The sequence below is a fragment of the Macaca nemestrina genome, chromosome 6, assembly GCF_043159975.1.
Source record: "Macaca nemestrina isolate mMacNem1 chromosome 6, mMacNem.hap1, whole genome shotgun sequence".
NCBI lineage: Eukaryota > Metazoa > Chordata > Mammalia > Primates > Cercopithecidae > Macaca > Macaca nemestrina.
The window spans coordinates 141097177-141110690 of NC_092130.1; the positions used below are offsets into that span (position 1 = coordinate 141097177).

Here is a 13514-nt window from a genome sequence, read left to right on the forward strand (position 1 = left end):
AAAACTTCCTGGCACAGTTATACTTTCATATAACATAGCTAAGTATGAATGCCTTTGGCTTTTGAGGCTGAATAATGCTTTCACAGGTTGAATATTTCTTACTAAAAATGTTTGGGACCAGAAATGTTTTCAAATTTAATATTTTCTTAGATTTTTGAATATTTGCATTGAGCATCCATGGTGTGAAAATCTGAAATCCGAAATGTTCTAGTGAGCATTTCCTTTGAGCATCATTCCAGAACTCAAAAATTCCAAATTTTGGAGCATTTCAGATTTCAGATTTTCATATTAGGAGTGCTTAACCCGAAGTACCTCCTGAGTAGATGAGGCAAAATGGAATGTAATTAAAAGACTTGGTGAGGCCAAGAGATTTGCAGTATCACTGATATTACACTGTATTTTGGAGGGACAAAATGTTTACCTTGGATGATTATATCACCTTTTCAACAGGCTGCTGCTCTGATAAACTTGCTGAGAAGTTTTGGTTAACATGCTAAACTTAGCCTTTTTGCTACTAAGCATTTGACTTCATTCTCAGATAAGGCCCAAAATTATTTTCAGGCCTTCTTAGATTCTTGCTGTGGTGGGAGGCTGCAAAAACAAAACAAAACAAAACAAAACAAAACAAAACAAAACAAAAAAACACTGTGTGAGATAAAAGTGATCTGGTATTTTGTGCCATCTTCACGACTGATTATCTAACCAAGAAGGTTGTTATAAAAATGTAGCATTAAGATGTGTGAGCTTGTGGACAACACTGGACATGAAGTTTTTATTTTACTACCTACAAAATTTATTTTATGTCTTTCATCTAGAGTTTCTCATTTTAAAGTGGATACTCTAGCCTTATAATATTCCTTCTAGTGTCAAACCTCTTACATCCTGTAGCCTTGTTTTCTCAGTTTTGGGTCTCTGTAGGTCCTTCATTCTTCTCTGAGCCTCTAAGTCTCCAAAACCAGGACATCTTCTAGAACTTTTGCATTTCTTTGATGGGCTTTAGGGAAATAAATGTGTTGCCACATCTTTAACCATCTGTCTGTGTTCATTTCCATGCTGTTATGACAGAATACCAAACAAAGACTGGGTAATTTATAAACAATAGAAGTTTGTTTGGTTCACAGTTCTATAGGCTACGCAGTCCAAGATCAAGGGGCTATATCGGCCATGGGCCTATGTACTGTGTCATAACATGGCAGAAGGCATCATATGGTGAGAAGCAGAAGGAAGGCCAAAGTCACCTTTTTAACCCACTCTTTTCTTTCTTTCTTCCTTTATTTCCTTCTTTCCTTCTTTCTTTTCTTCTTTGTTTCTTTTTGTTGTTGTTGAGACGGAGTCTGCCTCTGTTGCCCAGGCTGGAGTACAGCGGCATGATCTTGGCTCACTGCAATCTCCACCTCTAGGTTTTAAGCAATTCCCTGCGTCAGCCTCCTGAGTAGCTGGGATTACAGGTGCCTGCCACCACCCCCGGCTAATTTTTTTATAGTAGAAACGGGGTTTCACCATCTTGGCCAGGCTGGTCTTAAACTCCTGAACTTGTAATCCACCCACATCAGCCTCCCAAAGTGCTGGGATTACAGGTGTGAGCCACTGTGCCCGGCCCATAACCTACTCTTAATAATGAACCCACTCCTGTGAAAAGGACATTAATCCATGAATGAGAGTAGAGTCCTCATAACCACCTCTTAAAGATCTCACCTCTCAACACTTTTGCACTGGGGACTAAGTTTCCAATACATGAGGGCCACATTCAAATCACCACACTAGCTAAACATTTCCCTCTTCTACTGATACACTATGCTATTGCACTACGTTTTACAAGACACCAAACTAAATAGGGGACTACTACGTCACAATGTGAGCCCAGTGTTCTCGAGTGCCCCATTCCTATTGAGAATTTTCCACTATGTGTCCCACACCCGAATAGATTTCAAAAAGGGGAAAGTAAGAATGTTGGCGTTTGTCTTCTTCCTCTAACTTTTCATACTTTTCCTGATTCTCTCAGGGTCATTCTTGCTTTCCACTGTACCTCATCTTTTCCATTTTCTTCCCTTAGGGTTCTGTATATCTTCCTCTATACTATATCCCTAGTTCTTTCTACTTATGGTTTCAAGTCAATCAAGGCTGCACCCTGAAAAGTTAATTATAGTATGTGAAAGCTAGAAAACCTGTTTTATTTTTGTTTTTAGTAATATCAAGGTTTCCAACCTATTGTTTTGCTTTAAATGTAAAATGTGTGGTTTAAAAGTCAAATGTGAATATTAGCTCTTTATCTGTGAATTTCTATCATAACAACATTTATCATCCTTTTAGCAAATGAATGCCTGTACTTAAAGAAGGTTGGTGCAAAAAAATGGAAAGAACAGAAGGGGCACAAGACACAAAACTAGACAAGCCAGGAAGACTGCGCTCACTGAGAGAGACCAAATTATTGAGTGAATAACTAAAATTGGAGAAGAACTGAAAGAAATTGCATGCAAAGATTCACACAAAGGATCAGTGAAACCAATAATTGCTTATTTGAAAGAATTAAGATTGGTATTGGCTAGCTAGATTAACAAAGAAACAAAAAAGAGAAGTCTAAATACAATCAGAAATGACAAAGATGACACTACAACCAAACCCACATAAATGCAAAAGATTCTGTGAGATTATTACGAACAATTCTATGCACACAAATTAAAAAGTCTAGAGGAAATAGATAAATTCCTGGAAACACATAACCTCCCAAGATAGAATCAGGAAGAACGTGATAACCAAAACACAAACCAATAAGTCCTGAAATGGAATGCATAACAAAAACCTATCAATCACAAAAAGCCTTGGACCACATGGATCCACAGGAAATTCTACCAAACATACAAAGAAGAACTGCTACCGATCCTACAGAAAGTATTCCATAAAATCAAAGACCCGGCATGGTGGCTCACGCCTGTAATCCCAGCACTTTGGGAGGCGGAGGAGGGCAGATCACCAAGTCAGGAGATCGAGACCATCCTGGCTAACATGGTGAAACCCTGTCTCTACTAAAAATACAAAAACTTAGCTGGGCATGGTGGCAGGCGCCTGTAGACCCAGCTACTCAGGAGGCTGAAGCAGGAGAATGGGGTAAACCCAAGAGGGGGAGCTTGCAGTGAGCTGAGATCAGGGCACTGCACTCCAACCTGGGCGACAGAGTGAGACTCCATCTCAAAAAACCATATGAACATCTTAATTGAAATGAAAAAAGGTTTTGATAAATCCAAGATCCTTTCATGATAAAAAGTCTTAATGTATCCAGAATTGGTGGGTTCTTGGTCTCACTGACTTCAAGAATGAAGCCGCAGACCCTTGTGGTGAGTGTTGCAGTTCCTAAAGATGGTGTGTCTGGAGATCGTTCCTTCTGATGGTCGGACCTGTTCGGAGTTTCTTTCTTCTGGTGGGTTCATGGTCTCACTGGCCTCAGGAGTCAAGCTGCAGACCTTCATGGTAAGTGTTACAGCTGTTAAGGCTGCGCGTCTGGAGTTGTTCCTTCCTCCGGTGGGAAGTTGTTCATTTGTTCATTTCTCCCCGGAGGTTCCTAGTCTCAAGGGCTGGCCTCAGGAGTGAAGCTGCAAACTTTTGCAGTAAGTGTTACAGCTCATAAACGCAGTGCGGCCCCAAAGAGTGAGCAGCAGCATGATTTATTGCAAAAAGTGAAAGAACAAGGCTTCCACAGTGTGGAAGGGTACCCGGTTACCACTGCTGGCTTGGGCAGCCTGCTTTTATTCCCTTATCTGACCCCACTCACATCCTGCTGATCCATTTTACAGAGACCTGATTGGTCTATTTTACAGAGAGCTGATTGGTCCATTTTACAGAGAGCTGATTGGTCCATTTTGACAGAGTGCTGATTGGTGCATTTACCCTTTAGCTAGACACAGAGTGCTAGACAGAAAAGTTCTCCAAGCCCCCAATAGATTAGCTAGATACAGAGTACTGATCGTGTATTTACAAACTTTGAGCTAGACACAGGGTGCTGATTGGTGCATTTACAATCCCTGGGCTAGACACAGAGTACTGATTGGTGTGTTTACAATCCGTTAGCTAGACACAGAGCGCTATACAGAAAAGTTCTCCAATTCACCACTAGATTAGCTAGATACAAAGCACTGATTGGTGCATTTACAAACCTTGAGCTAGACACAGGGTGCTGTTTGGTGTATTTACAATCCCTTACCTAGACATAAAGGTTCACCAAGTCCCTTCTAGAGTCAGGAACCCAGCTGACTTCACCTAGTGGGTCCTGTACCAGGGCTGTGGGCAGAGCTGCCTGCCAGTCCTGTGTCATGTGCCTGCACTCCTCAGCCCTTGGGCAGTCGATGGGACTGGGCACCAGGGAGCAGGGGCGGTGCCTGTCAAGGAGGCTCAGGCCCTGTGGAAGCCCACAGTGGCAGGGGGGCTCAGGCAGCGAGAATTCGGGTAGTGAAAATTTGAGTGCAGGCCAGTGTGCCGGCACTGCTGGGGGACCTGGTGCACCCTCTACAGCCACTGGCCTGGGTGCCATGCCCCTCACTGCCCAGGGCTGGCAGTGCTGGCTGGCTGCTCCCAGTGCGGGGGCCCACGGATCTCACACCCACCTGGAACTGGCCCTGGCCCGTCAGCGCCACCCTGCAGTCCTGGTTCCCGCCCATGCCTCTCCCTCCATATCTCCCCGAAAGCAGAGGGAGCTGGCTCTGGCCTTGGCTAGCCCAGAGAGGGGCTCCCACAGTGCAGCAGTGGGCTGAAGTGCGGCCAGAGTGAGCGCGGAGGCTGAGGAGGCTCTGAGAGCGAGCGAGGGCTGCGAGGGCTGCAAGCACGCTGTCACCTCTCATTAACAGATGAGGCAACAAAGGAAATGCCATCGATGACTGAAAATGTTAAAAGCCATCTATGACAAGCCCAAAGCCATTGTCATATTGCTTGGAGAGAGCTAGAACCATTCCACTTGGGGGTGGAGACTGGAACTGGAAGACGAAGGTGCCTACTCTCACCACTCTTATTCAGTATCATACTGTAAGTCCTAGCCAGAGTAATCAGGCAAGAGAAAGAAATAAGCATTGATATAGGAAAAGAAGAAGTCAAACTATCACTTTTCACTGATGATATGATTCTATACCCAGAAAACCCTAAAGACTGCCAAAGTCTCCTAGAACCGATAAACAACTTTAGTGAAGTTTTAGGGTACAAAATAAACATACAAAAGTCAGTAGTATTTCTGTACACAAGTAACATTCAAGCTGAGAGTCAAATAAAGAACACAATCCTATTTAAAATAGCCAAAAAATTGAAATACCTAGAAATACAGTTAACTGAGGAGGTGAAGGATATCTATAAGGAGAACTAGAAAACACTACTGAAATAAATAAGAGATAACACGAATAAATGGAAAAGCATTAAATACTCATGGATTACAAGAATCAATATCATTAAATGGCCATACTGCCCAAAGTAATTTATAGACTCGATACAATTACTATAAAACTGCCAACATAATTTTTCATAGAATTAGAAAAAAACTGTTCTAAAATTTATATCATACCAAAAAAACACAGTGAATAGCCAAAACAATCCTAAGCAAAAAGAACAAAGCCAAAAGCATCACACACCAACTTCAAACTATACTATAAGGCTACAGAAACCAAAGCAGCATGATATGAGGTAGGAGACTGGCAGGACTTGTTTTCTGGTCATCACACTGCTGAGTGAAATAGGATATAATCCAGACGGGATAAAGTGAAGAAATCAGCATAAACAAGCAGATGTCAATGAAGGCAATTCATAGCTGTCTTATTGCTCATTAGCATAGGACACACCCACTAGTGCCATGACAGTTTACAAATGCCATGGCAATGACCTGGAAGTCACCAACCCTTTCTGTGGCAACAACCCAGAATTTACTGCTTATTTCTTAGAAAGCTATAAATACCCACCCCTAAATTTGCATTGACATGCCTCCTAGTTTGCATGTAATTGAAAGTGGGTTTACTTGAGTATAAATACAATTGCTAAGATCCCATATGTTGCTGACTCTGGGCACATAACCTGTGTATTAGCCCTGTTCCACAAGGAACAGCACTTTTCAATAAAAGATTGCTGTCTAACAGCACCAGTTCACCTTTGAATTCTTTCCTGGATGAAGTCAAGAACCCTCATGGGCTAAACCTCAATTTTCAGGTTCACCCGTGCTGCATCATATGCAAAAACAGACATATATTAATCAATGGAATAGAAAAGAAAATCCCATAATAAAACCAGACACCTACCTATCTTATCTTCAACAAAGCCAACAAAAACAAACAACAAGGAAAGGACTCCCTATTCAATAAATGATGTTGGGATAGTTAGCTATCCCTATGTAAAAAAGTGAAACTGAACCCCTTCCTTTTACCATATACAGAAAATAACTCAACATGAGTTAAAGACTTAAATGTAAGACCTCAAACTATAGAAATCCTAGAAGAAAACCTAGGAAACACCATTCTGGACATTGGCTGTGGGAAAGAATTTTTGGCTAAGCCCCCAAAAGCAATTCGACAACAACAGAAATTGATAAATGGGGTCTAATTAAACTAAGGAGCTTTTGCACAGCAGAAGAAACTGTCAACAGAGTAAAAAGATGACATAAAGAATGGGAGAGAAGGTATTTTAAATCTACATGTCCAACAACGGTCTAATATTCAGAATCTTTAAGAAGCTTAAATCAATAACCAAAAAACAAATGACTCCATTAAAAAGTGAGCAAAGGACATGAATAGATACTTCCCAAAAGAAGACATATAAGTGGCCAACAAACACATGAATAAACGTTCATCACCAATTATCAGAGAAATGCAAATCAAAACCATAGTGAAATTCTGCCTCACACTGGTCAGAATGGCTATAACTGAAAAGTGAAATATAATAGATGTTGATGAGACTGCAAGGCAAAGGAAATGCTTACACACTGTTGGTGGGAATGTAAATTAGTTCAGCCAGTGTGGAAAGCAGTTTGGAGATTTCTCAAAGAACTTAGAACTACCATTTGACCTAGTAATTCCATTACTGTGTATATACCCAACAGAAAATAAATTCTTCTACCAAAAAGGCACATGCATGCATATGTTAATCACAGGGTTACTCACAATAACAAAGACATGGAATCAACCTAGGTGGTGGATTACATTAATAACATAAGGTACATTTACACCATGGAATACTATGCAGCTGTAAAAATGAACAAAATTGTGTTATTTGCAGCAACATAGATGCAGCTGGAAGCCATAATCGTAAGCAAATTAATGAAGGAACAGAAAACCAACTACCACATGTTTTCTTTTTGATGCTGAGTAGTATTCCTTCACTTTGATGAATATTTTGTTTTCCAGTCTTTGGCCATTATAAATAAAACTACTATGAATATACAAGTACAAATCTTTGTGTGTAGAGATGCTCTTATTTCTCTCGGGTAAAAAGCTAGAAATTAAATTAATGGGTTTTATGGGAACTGGATGTTTAACTTTTTAAACCTGCCAACTGCTTTCCAAATTCCTATTTTGAATTTGCATAAGTGATTTGTGAGCACGCACTCCAGTTGCTCCACATTAAAGCTAACACTTCATATTGTCACTCATTTTAATGTTAGACATTCTTGTGTGTATGCAGTGTTACCTCTTTGTTACCGATGATTAATAATGTTCATTATATTTTCATGTGCTTATTTGTTATTTGGGATCTTTATGTAAAATATTGGTTCAAGTCTTTTGTTCATCTTTGGGCTGGTTGTCTTAGAAGTGGTTTGAATGGACTGGTGGAGCAAGATGGTCGAATAGGAACAGCTCCAGTCTCCAGCTCCCAGCACAAGTGACACAGAAGACAGGTGATTTCTGCATTTTCAACTGAGGTACTGGGTTCATCTCACTAGGGAGTGTCGGACAATCAGTGCTGGTCAGCTGCTGCAGCCTGACCAGTGAGAGCTGAAGCAGGGTGAGGCATCACCTCACCTGGGGAGCACAAGTGGGAAGGGAATCCCTTTTCCTAGCCAGGGGAACTGAGACACACAACACCTGGAAAATTGGGTAACTCCCACCCCAATACTGCGCTTTAAGCAAATGGGCACTCCAGGAGATTATATCCCACACCTGGCTGGGAGGGTCCCATGCCCACGGAGCCTTCCTCATTGCTAGCACAGCAGTGTGTGATCTAACTGCAAGGCAGCAGCGAGGCTGGGGGAGGGGTGCCCGCCATTGCTGAGGCTTAAGTAGGTAAACAAAGCCACTGGGAAGCTCGAACTGGGTGGAGCCCACAGCAGCTCAAGGAGGCCTGCCTGTCTCTGTAGACTCCACCTCTGGGGACAGGGCACAGCTAAACAACAACAACAACAAAAAGCAGCAGAAACCTCTGCAGATGCAAATGACTCTGTCTGACAGCTTTGAAGAGAGCAGTGGATCTCCCAACACGGAGGTTGAGATCTGAGAACGGACAGTCTGCCTGCTCAAGTGGGTCCCGACCCCTGAGTAGCCTAACTGGGAGACATCCCCCACTAGGGGCAGACCGACACCCCACACCTCACACGGTGGGGTACACCCCTGAGAGGAAGCTTACAAAGCAAGAATTAGACAGGTACACTCGCTGTTCAGCAGTACTCTACCTTCTGCAGCCTCTGCTGCTGATACCCAGGCAAACGGGGTCTGGAGTGGACCTCAAGCAATCTCCAACAGACCTACAGCTGAGGGTCCTGACGGTTAGAAGGAAAACTAACAAACAGGAAGGACACCCACACCAAAACCCCATCAGTACGTCACCATCATCAAAGACCAGAGGCAGATAAAACCACAAAGATGGGGAAAGAGCAGGGTAGAAAAGCTGGAAATTCAAAAAATCAAAGCGCATCTCCCCCTCCAAAGGAACGCAGCTCATCGCCAGCAACAGATCAAAGCTGGACGGAGAATGACTTGACGAGATGAGAGAAGAAGGCTTCAGTCCGTCAAACTTCTCAGAGCTAAAGGAGGAATTACGTACCTAGCACAAAGAAATTAAAAATCTTGAAAAAAGGGTGGAAGAATTCATAACTAGAATAATTAATGCAGAGAAGGCCATAAACGAACTGACAGAGATGAAAACCATGACACGAGAAATACGTGACAAATGCATAAGCTTCAGTAACCGACTCGATCAACTGGAAGAAAGAGTATCAGCAATTGAAGATCAAATGAATGAAATGAAGTGAGAAGAGAAGTCTAAAGAAAAAACAAGAAAAAGAAATGAACAAAGCCTTCAAGAAGTATGGGATTATGTAAAAACACCAAATCTACGTCTGATTGGGGTGCCTGAAAGTGAGGGGGAAAATGGAACCAAGTTGGAAAACACTCTTCAGGATATCATCCAGGAGAACTTCCCCAACCCAGGAAGGCAGGCCAACATTCAAATTCAGGAAATACAGAGAATGCCTGAAAGATATTCCTCGAGAAGAGCAACTCCAAGACACATAATTGTCAGATTCACCAAAGTTGAAATGAAGGAAAAAATCTTAAGGGCAGCCAGAGAGAAAGGTCAGGTTACCCACAAAGGGAAGTCCATCAGACTAACAGCAGATCTCTCGACGGAAGCTCTACAAGCCAGAAGAGAGTGGGGGCCAATATTCAACATTCTTAAAGAAAAGAATTTTCATATCCAGCCAAATTAAGTTTCATAAGTGAAGGAGAAATAAAATCCTTTACAGATAAGCAAAAGCTTAGAGATTTTGTCACCACCAGGCCTGCCTTACAAGAGACCCTGAAGGAAGCACTAAACATGGAAAGAAACAACAGGTACAAGCCATTGCAAAAACATGCCAAAATGTAAAGACCATCGAGGCTAGGAAGAAACTGCATCAACTAACGAGCAAAATAACCAGTTAATATCATAATGGCAGGATCAAGTTCACACATAACAATATTAACCTTAAATGTAAATGGGCTAAATGGTCCAATTAAAAGACACAGACTGGCAAACTGCATAAAGAGTCAAGACCCATCAGTTTGCTGCATTCAGGAAACCCATCTCACATGCAGAGATACACATAGGCTCAAAATAAAGGGATGGAGGAAGATCTACCAAGTAAAGGAGAACAAGAAAAGCAGGGGTTGCAGTACTAGTCTCTGATAAAACAGACTTTAAACCATTAAAGATCAAAAGAGACAAAGAAGGCCATTACATAATGGTAAAGGGATCAATTCAACAGGAAGAGCTAACTATCCTAAATATATATGCACCCAATACAGGAGCACGCAGATTCATAAAGCAAGTCCTTAGAGACTTACAAAGAGACTTAGACTCCCATACAATAATAATGGGAGACTTCAACACCCCACTGTCAACAGTAGACAGATCAACGAGAGAGAAAGTTAACAAAGATATCCAGGAATTCAACTCATCTCTGCAGCAAGCAGACCTAATAGACATCTACAGAACTCTCCACCCCAAATCAACAGAATATACATTCTTCTCAGCACCACATCACACTTATTCCAAAATCGACCACATAATTGGAAGTAAAGCACTCCTCAGCAAATGTACAAGAACAGAAATTATAACAAACTGTCTCTCAGACCACAGTGCAATCAAACTAGAACTCAGGACTAAGAAACTCAATCAAAACCACTCAACTACATGGAAACTGAACAACCTGCTCCTGAATGACTACTGGGTACATAATGAAATGAAGACAGAAATAAAGATGTTCTTTGAAACCAATGAGAACAAAGATACAACATACCAGAATCTCTGGGACACATTTAAAGCAGTGTGTAGAGGGAAATTTATAGCACTAAACGCCCACAAGAGAAAACTGGAAAGATCTAAAATTGACACTCTAACATCGCAATTAAAAGAACTAGAGAAGCAAGAGCAAACACATTCAAAAGCTAGCAGAAGGCAAGAAATAACTAAGATCAGAGTAGAACTGAAGGAGATAGAGACACAAAAAACCCTCCAAAAAATCAATGAATCCAGGAGTTGGCTTTTTGAAAAGATCAATAAAATTGATAGACCACTAGCAAGACTAATAAAGAAGAAAAGAGAGAAGAATCAAATAGATGCAATAAAAAATGATAAAGGGGATATCACCACCAACCCCACAGAAATACAAACTACCATCAGAGAATACTATAAACACCTCTACGTAAATAAACTAGAAAATCTAGAAGAAATGGATAATTTCCTGGACACTTACACTCTCCCAAGACTAAACCAGGAAGAAGCTGAATCCCTGAATAGACCAATAACAGGCTCTGAAATTGAGGCAATAATTAATAGCCTACCAACTGAAAGACCAGATGGATTCACAGCTGAATTGTACCAGAGGTATAAGGAGGAGCTGGTACCCTTCCTTCTGAAACTATTCCAATCAATAGAAAAAGAGAGAATCCTTCCTAACTCATTTTATGAGGCCAACATCATCCTGATACCAAAGCCTGGCAGAGACACAACAAAAAAAAAGAGAATTTTAGACCAATATCCCTGATGAACATCGATGCAAAAATCCTCAATAAAATACTGGCAAACCGGATCCAGCAGCACATCAAAAAACTTATCCACCATGATCAAGTGGGCTTCATCCCTGGGATGCAAGGCTGGTTCAACATACCCAAATCAATAACGTAATCCAGCATATAAACAGAACCAAAGACAAAAAACACATGATTATCTCAATAGATGCAGAAAACGCCTTTGACAAAATTCAACAGCCCTTCATGCTAAAAACGCTCAATAAATTCGGTATTGATGGAACGTATCTCAAAATAATAAGAGCTATTTATGACAAACCCACTATCATACTGAATGGGCAAAAACTGGAAAAATTCCCTTTGAAAACTGGCACAAGACAGGGATGTCCTCTCTCACCACTCCTATTCAACATAGTGTTGGAAGTTCTGGCTAGGGCAATCAGGCAAGAGAAAGAAATCAAGGGTATTCAGTTAGGAAAAGAAGAAGTCAAATTGTCCCTGTTTGCAGATGACATGATTGTATGTTTAGAAAACCCCATTGTCTCAGCCCAAAATCTCCTTAAGCTGATAAGCAACTTCAGCAAAGTCTCAGGATACAAAATTAATGTGCAAAAATCACAAGCATCCTTATACATCAGTAACAGACAGAGAGCCAAATCATGAATGAACTTCCATTCACAATTGCTTCAAAGAGAATAAAATACTTAGGAATCCAACTTACAAGGGAAGTAAAAGACCTCTTCAAGGAGAGCTACAAACCACTGCTCAGTGAAATAAAAGAGGACACAAACAAATGGAAGAACATACCATGCTCATGGATAGGAAGAATCAATATCGTGAAAATGGTCATACTGCCCAAGATAATTTATAGATTCAATGCCATCCCCATCAAGCTACCAATGAGTTTCTTCACAGAATTGGAAAAAACTGCTTTAAAGTTCATATGAAACCAAAAAAGAGCCCGCATTGCAAGACAATCCTAAGTCAAAAGAACAAAGCTGGAGGCATCATGCTACCTGACTTCAAACTATACCACAAGGCTACAGTAAACAAAACAGCATGGTACTGGTACCAAAACAGAGATATAGACCAATGGAACAGAACAGAGTCCTCAGAAATAATACCACACATCTACAGCCATCTGATCTTTGACAAACCTGACTAAAACAAGAAATGGGGAAAGGATTCCCTATTTAATAAATGGTGCTGGGAAAATTGGCTAGCCATAAGTAGAAAGCTGAAACTGGATCCTTTCCTTACTCCTTATATGAAAATTAATTCAAGATGTATTAGAGACTTAAATGTTAGACCTAATACCATAAAAACCCTAGAAGAAAACCTAGGTAATATCATTCAGGACATAGGCATGGGCAAAGACTTCATGTCTAAAACCCCAAAAGCAACGGAAACAAAAGCCAAAATTGGCAAATGGGATCTAATTAAACTAAAGAGCTTCTTCACAGCAAAAGAAACTACCATCAGAGTGAACAGGCAACCTACAGAATGGGAGAAAATTGTTGCAATCTACTCATCTGACAAAGGGCTAATATCCAGAACCTACAAAGAACTCAAACAAATTTACAAGAAAAAAACAAACAACTGCATCAAAAAGTGGGCAGAGGATATGAACAGACACTTCTCAAAAGAAGACATTCATACAGCCAACAGACACATGAAAAAATGCTCATCATCACTGGCCATCAGAGGAATGCAAATCAAAACCACAATGAGATACCATCTCACACCAGTTAGAATGGCAATCATTAAAAAGTCAGGAAACAACAGGTGCTGGAGAGGATGTGGAGAAATAGGAACACTTTTACACTGTTGGTGGGATTGTAAACTAGTTCAACCATTATGGAAAACAGTATGGCGATTCCTCAAGGATCTAGAACTAGAAGTACCATATGACCCAACCATCCCATTACTGGGTATATACCCAAAGGATTATAAATCATGCTGCTATAAAGACACATGCACACGTATGTTTATTGTGGCACTATTGACAATAGCAGTGACTTGGAATCAATCCAAATGTCCATCAGTGACAGATTG

The 13514-nt window shown here is 40.9% G+C and overlaps 1 long non-coding RNA gene across 1 annotated transcript in view; it reads right to left on the minus strand.

The window, feature by feature from the left end:
* The window catches only part of LOC139363618 (uncharacterized), a 32503-nt gene extending 31916 nt beyond the window's left edge, over positions 1–587 (minus strand). The window contains exon 1 of the long non-coding RNA XR_011624315.1: positions 422–587. This is a non-coding gene — a long non-coding RNA (uncharacterized lncRNA). The remainder of the gene's footprint in view (positions 1–421) is intronic.
* Positions 588–13514: the final 12927 nt, after the last annotated feature.